The sequence below is a fragment of the Calidris pugnax genome, unplaced genomic scaffold (assembly GCF_001431845.1).
Source record: "Calidris pugnax isolate Ruff unplaced genomic scaffold, ASM143184v1 scaffold102, whole genome shotgun sequence".
Classification (NCBI taxonomy): Eukaryota; Metazoa; Chordata; class Aves; order Charadriiformes; family Scolopacidae; genus Calidris; species Calidris pugnax.
Genome location: NW_015090846.1, coordinates 6,098,412 through 6,105,476, shown reverse-complemented (window position 1 = coordinate 6,105,476; position 7,065 = coordinate 6,098,412). Strand labels below are relative to the sequence as shown.

At 60.0% G+C, this 7,065-nt stretch overlaps 1 long non-coding RNA gene across 1 annotated transcript in view; it reads right to left on the bottom strand.

The window, feature by feature from the left end:
- Nucleotides 1–4,217, bottom strand: part of LOC106888601 — a 7,974-nt gene extending 3,757 nt beyond the window's left edge. The window contains exon 1 of the long non-coding RNA XR_001412135.1: nucleotides 4,122–4,217. This is a non-coding gene — a long non-coding RNA (uncharacterized LOC106888601). The remainder of the gene's footprint in view (nucleotides 1–4,121) is intronic.
- Nucleotides 4,218–7,065: the final 2,848 nt, after the last annotated feature.

Genomic DNA, 7,065 nt, shown 5'->3' with positions numbered 1-7,065 from the left:
CTTAAATAAAAAAAAAAAAAAGGAGAAAAAAAAAAAAAGAGTCTCAACAGGGTGTTGTTCGCTCTAAAAACCCTAAGCATGATTTGTGAACTCTCACAGCCTTGGTAATCTCATCAGAGTAATGGGATTATATTTCAAATCACCATGGCCTGTTCATTACACATTTAAACTCCTTTGACAGAGGAAAAGTTAAATAAAATGTGTGCGTCAGCCCTGGTTGACTTTCCCAGTTCTCTTTCTTGATTAGACAAACAGATGCTGAGCTCCAAAATGAAAAAATAATGTGCTCATTTATTCATTTTTCTGACAAGTCACAATAGATTTTTAACTACAAATGAGCCCCCTCCCCAGGTGGGGAGCACGGGGGCAGCACACGCTCCGAGCCGGTGGCTGGGGCTTAAACTGGGGCACAAGTGGTCATTTCCACGCCGCGAGTGCGGGGACGGTGCCACGATTCCCCCAGAGCCGCCGCCTGATGAATTTCTCTGAGGAGCTGCCAAACAGCACTCACATTCCTGCCGTGAGCACGGCCGCTCCTGGCAGCAGCGTGGCCCCAGCCAAGGCAGCCCTGAGCAAAAAACCCCAACCGTGGGCACCCCCCAAGGCTTCTGGCACCTCCCGCTGGGCTCTGCTCGCCCGGGAGACGCTGCTGTGGCCATGGGACCACCATGGTGTGGCCACACGGAGCACCTCCTGCCACAACACGGTGCCTGCCCTGCTCACCAGAGCTCCTGCACCACTCACTCCCATCATTGTTCTCAAATTGGCTTTTCACCAGTATCAGGTGTGCAACATTCACCTGGGGAAGCAGCTGAGCTGGGACGCAGCATGGGGGGGTCTCAGCAACCAGCCGGCACAGTGTCCCTGAATCCTGCATGGGACGTCACCAGTGGGGTCAGGTCTCTTCCCGGGAGCTGCCCAGGAAGGAGCACACGTGCCACGGGGAGGTGTCGGGGCCACCGGTGCGCCAGGCTGCGCTCCCCACTGCAGGGGAGGGCTTCCCATTGGGGAGCACTGGGGCTCTATTAGGGACCTGAAATGCCAGATAATTAGAAACACACCAGAAAACACCATTATTGTCAGGAGAATGCGATCGCATACAGTAATGAAGCAATTATTAATGAGCAACTGCAAGGCTGTCATTAATTTAGGCTTTTCAGGATCACAGAGTAAGGCAAGTTAAATGTTAAAACAGAGGCGGGGCTGGGCTGAGCGGGGCTTTCCCTGCTGCAGGGTGGGCAGAGTGGGGCTGCCTTGTCACCCCCCTCCCCAGGTGAGACACCCCGTGTGCCCACCGTGCCCTCCCAGCCCCGTGCCCTCCCCATCTCCATCGTCCTGCCCCACAACCGCACCAGCGCGGGGTGCCCTTCACCCCCACGGTGGCTCTGCAGGAGCTGGGGAGAGGAGCAGGGTTTGGTGCTGCCCCATTCCGCCGTGGCACAGGCACGATGCCGGTGGCTCCGCGGTGCCGGTGCCGGCTGCGCTGGGGGACGGTGCAGCCGGGAGCCGCTCCCGCACCAGCGCGCAGCCCCGCGCTGCAATCTGTCACGGCGGCTGGGGCTCGCCGGCTCTGCAATATGTACCTCATCTGGGCTGTCATCGGACATAATTCCTCCCTGCTGGCATATTGCTGATTTGTGCATAAGTGATGCATGCAATCCACCTGAGCTAGGAGTCAGGGGTTTCTTGATCTGGGGCTGTCAGGGCAGAGTGTTTTAGTGCCTCCTGCGATTAGCTGGAATTGACAGGCCCTGAGAGCAGGGAATTGCACAACAGGGGAATTAACAGCCAGGGACTGAAGTGGAGTGTGGCACTCGTTTAATCTGCAATTTATCAGTTTACGTGGCTTCTTGTCGCAGGCGGAAGATTACACTCCAAAAAAGAAGGCTCCCTTTTTTTTTTTTAATTTCACCTGACAGGGAGAGGGAAGAGCAATATTCAGAGGCTGACACGTTGGCTGGCTCCTGCTGGGTTACTGGCCCGTGCCGTGTGGGGCTGAGCCACACACAGCCTCCCCAGGGGTGCTGGTGTGGTGCTGAGAGCGGCCCCAACAGCCCCAGCACGGGGGCACGGCTGCAGGGCACGCAGCCCCCAGAGCCCCCAGCCCCAGCTTCAGCTGCTGAGCTCCTCCCCAGGAGGCCATCCAGACACTGCAAGTGCCACCACAGGTGCCACCACAGTGACACTGCCCCACAGACCCCCAAGCATCATGGCCAGCCCACGCCAGGGTGACGAAACAAAGGCTGAGCAGCCCCTTCCCAAACACCCTGCCAGCCCCCCCCTGCCCCAGCACAAACCCTCACCTCTCTCTGTCCCCATCCCCATCGCACAGATGCTCCCATGTGCCGGCCACACCTCCGGGTCCCCTGGCCAGTTCGATGGCATCCCCACAGCAGCGGTGCCACACAGGAACTGGCAGAGCAGGGGCTGCAGCGGAGCCGCTCTGAGCTCAGCAGGTTCTCCATCTGCAAGTCCCAGGGACTCTGTGCCCATCAACTGCAGGGCCAGGGGCAGTTCCCAGCACCGTGGCTTCCAGCTGTGCTTCCTAGCTGCCGTGTCCCTGGCCAAGGCCACACAGGACACCCCTCACCCTCCGCCAGCGTGGCTGCACCCGCGGGATGTCACCATGGGAAGGGCAGCCCAGAGCGGGACACGGTGTCCAGAGATTGGACCCCTCCAATGGGCAAGCAGAGCTCCTGTGCGGGCATGGCCAGACAGCAAGGTGACAACGCCAGCCCTGATGGTGGCCCCAAGGGCCACGCAGGGATGGCTGGGCCCTCTCCTCCTTCAGCATACACCCACACCGGGCTGCTGCTCCAAAGGGGGTCCGCAAAGCCACAGCCCCCGTCCCACCGCAGGGCATGCAGGAGCCGCATCCCGGGGCAGGGAAAGCAGCAGCCGTGGCGCTGCCGCCTCCCCGCCCCCAGCCCGCCGCGCTCCAATTTTGATAATATCATTAGAGGCTGATAATGGTTTCCAGGAACACTGTAGCCTTTCTGCGAGGTGACAGCCTGTAAAGGCAGCATGACAGATAATGTATTCTACAAGGGTACAATAATGTGACTCCGAGCACATTAAACTCCTTTAATGTGGGTGACATACACCTTCCTCTTAACATACATTATCATCCTGGGGGCACAGGCGGCACGCAGCGACACGGAGCCGGCACCCCGACACCCACGGACCCTCGCCCTGCCCTGCTCCCCGGTGCCCCCGGGGCCAGCACTGGTGCTGGTGCTGATATTGGTGCTGGTGCCAGCACCCCAGGACCCCCCGTGCGAGCGGGGGCTCCCGCAGCAGCCGGGCTCTTCCCTCCCCTGGAGCGAGGAGCTTAAACCCCAGGATGCAAATGCTCTGGCTGCGTGTAGGCGATCTCCTTGGCCTTCCTTGGCGGCCTGCTCTGATACTGCAAACCTTTATCCAACCTCATAGTATCAAAGATTATTTATAATGAATTAAATACGTTTTTAGCAGCTTCTTTCCACACTTACTGCCACACTTTCACTGCCACTTCAACTTAATTAGGGAGGCCTTGCTAAAGAGATGGGAATAAATGCATCTATAGAAATATATCTATGTATAAATGAAGAAAGCAGCCACCACAGGTCAAACCAGTACTTTCAATTTATTGCCCTGGTACATTCATTTGTAAATAGCTTTGCCTTGCTGGTTTCTAAGTGCAAGGCTAATGTTGGAGTGCTTAAATTAATAGTGACGCACACCTTTCATTATTGCTATTAAATTAGGTGCTGGGCTTTGATGGATTCACTTGTTGCTGAACTAAAAGCCTTATAGATGTGGGTGTGCGTATCCATTTGGTTTTACAGCAAATTTAGGTCTTAATGTCAAGCCAGACAGAGCTGAGTGAGTTCCTCCTCAGCACACTCTAATTAGCAGGACGGGCACCTCCCGCGGCCCCGGCCCCGCTCCCCTGGAGCGTCGGCACAGACTCGCTGGCACGGCGGCGGGGAGGCACGTGGTGCAGGGGAGCTGGGCAGGAGGACGCAGGGGGACTGGCCACAGGAGTCCCCCACCCCAGCAAAGAGTTCGGGTGATGTTTCAAGCATGGCACCCCTCAAGCAAGGGGAGTCAAGACACACCCCCCCCCCCCGGCATCATACCTGGCACCGAAGGGCTTGTCAGGTCCGTGCCACCACCTCCCGCAGGCATCGGCCCTGCGCTGCTGCAGCATCCCACGCCTGGAGCACTGTGGGGAGAGATGCACTGAAACATAAAAAGAAAAAAATACACAAAGTCCCTGCAGACATGTGGTGTTATGACACGTAACATCAGCCCTGTCACCTCCCGAGCTGTGACTGACACACACCAGCGTGACACAGCCCCCAGTGACACGGAGCACAGCGTGGGGAGAGCCTCGCACCGCGGCGTTCACAGCGGGTCCTCACTGCCCCATGCCAGCCAGGGGCCTGCAGGTGCCCCGGGACCCCCATCCTGCCACCCCTGCCACTTCCAACTAATTAATGCTGTGATTTTGCCAGTGGCATCGTGGAGAGGGAAAGAGCAGCTCATCCCCTGGGCAGGGGAGGAGAGGGAAAGCGAGGTGGGCAGCAGCATGGCACAGCCGGGCCATCGCTTCCAGCTGCCTCCAGAGACAACTGGGACAGGACGGGCAAAACCTGGTGTCCCTGATGCCGAGGAGCTGCTGCTTGGCCAGGGAGGTTCCTCCTGGCTTGAGGGGACGCTCATAGAGGAGCTAAATAAGGCACCTTTAATACGCCAGATAATTGAGCACCCGTGCGTTGGACACGGTGTGTGCAGGGGCCGGGTTTGTGGTCAGGATTGCGGCAGCGGGCGGTGGTGCCAGCGGGAAGGCGCTGTGCGTGGCGTGGCGATGCCCTGGTGCCGCAGGACCCGCCGGCAGCGGGTGGCCGGGTCCCTCACCCGCGGGTGCCCGTCTCCCCGTGGCTCCTCGCTGACCCAGTGTCATGGGGGCACCCACGGTGTTGAGTCACCGACGCCGCGGCACCTTCCTGCACAGCTCAGGAGGGGGTGCCTGCGACAAGCTGGTGTGCGGGGACCCCCACCATGGACACCCCGAGCCCCTGCAATGAGCACCCCGACCCCCACCATAGGCATCCCGACCCGCACCATGGGCACCCCGTCCCCCCGTGGCGGTCAGGGCGCCGGAGCCGGGCGCTGGGTCCGAGCAGAGGGGCAGGGCGGGCGGGGGCAGCTCCTGCCGGGCTGTCCCGGTGGGTTCGGGGAGCCCGGTGGCCCCGGGGGGCTCCGGGGGTGCGGGAGCGAGCGCGGGCCGGGGCACGGGCCGGGGCTGAGGCGCCTTTGTTCTGCGGCGCCGTTCCCACTCTTGGGGCGCCATCTTGAGGCCGCCGGCAGCAGCCCCCCCCCCGGCGCCACAGCCTGGCCCTGGCACTGGCCCGTCGTTGGCCCTGGCCCTGTCCTTGGCCCTGACCCTGGCCCTGGCCCTGACCCTGGCCCCCGGCTGGGGACCCGCTGGGCTGTCCCAGCAGCTCAGGAGCCATTCGGGCCACAGCGATTGCCTCCTGCTTGTGGCAGCCCGTCCTGCCCCACAGAGCGGGTGGGACGGGTGCCATGGTGCCCACGGCCCCGGCTGACACTGTGGGGAGACCTTGACCCTGTCCTCGGGAGCCACTGGCCATCATTTGGCCTGGGGATGGGGAGGTGGACACAGAGGGGTGGGTGCTGCACCCCCCACCCACAGAGACCCACCAGGGCCAGCCATGGCACGGGAGTGGGTCTCGTTACAGGGTTTTGCCCCAGAGAAAGGGGTCAGGACGCTCCTTTGGGGTGAAGTTTCTTACTGCTGGAGAAAGAAGTCCCCCCAGGCAGCAGCCACTGGGCTCCATTGGCATTTTCCGCCCTGTGCCGCACGGCGCGGAAGGTTTGGCCACCACCGTGTCTGGATGCCCATGGGCACACATGCCTGCCTGGCCGGGACGGTGCCATGGCACAGGGCAGGCCCAAACACCACAGGAACACAGAGGAAACATTCCAATGCTACTTCTTTTTCAAATGATAAAATTATTTTGTAAAACATAAGCCCCTGGGTTCCTGAGAGCCAAACCACCGCAAGGTCCCGTTTCCTTGTGAATTTCACTTGAGAGTTTCATGGCCCTTTAACACAGAGTCACATTTCAGGGTTCTCCAGTGCTCGGCTCTTTTAGAGTTAGTCTGTGTGCGTTGGATGGGTGGTAGCCAGGGGCTAGTAGCCCCTGTGGGGCAGCTGGGGGGTCCAGGGACAAGGGGTCTGCTCCTGGCCCAGCCTGTGCAGCCAGCTGGGCGCATGGGGACCATCCTGCCTTGTCCCTCGCTGTGCCCACACCATCAGGGACCCGCACACTCCTGACACAACGGTTCTGAACACTTGGGGCTAACAATAATCCCTTCCCCAGTATAGACTCCATGATTTCTGGTGAATTAGGTAAAAAAAAGGGCTCCTTTTGCAGGTGACATCCCTTCTCAAAAGTGTCTCTTCCCCCTGCCCTGAGCACTTGCCATGCCATTTGGGAAAAAGAAAAAGCCATCTTCTTGGAGAATGCCCCGTTCTCCATCCCAGTTTGGTGCCTCTCGTCCCTTTGTTGCTGGAGGGGACGGGGTGAGGGGGAATCAAACTCATCCCCATTTTTTTATAATGGGACTTCGGGGTTGGGTTCTTGATTTTTTTTTTCTACTCTCCTGAGAATTTGCTGCCTTTTCCTCTGCTCCGGGCCATGAAACGGTGCCTTTCATGGGAGGAGAGGGCATGGTGGCCAGGGCTAAGTGGAGGACTGGCCACCACAGCCCTGCCCGCGGCCCCCGTGGGGCTGAGACTCCCCCTGGCTGGGGCGTCTGCCCCGGCCCGGGGGGATCTCAGCCCCACGGCGGCCGTGGGCAGGGGTCTTGCAGGAGAACATCATCCATCCATGGGCTCTCCAAGCAGCTGGCATCGGCAACCAGGTCACCGTTTAGCCTGAGGGACTGACATCCCCGTGTCCAGAGCTGGGGCAGAGACATCTGTTCATCGCAACTTCCCTACAGACAACAGGGCGCCCGAAATGCCCGGGGCAGGATGGGGGGGGGGGGGGG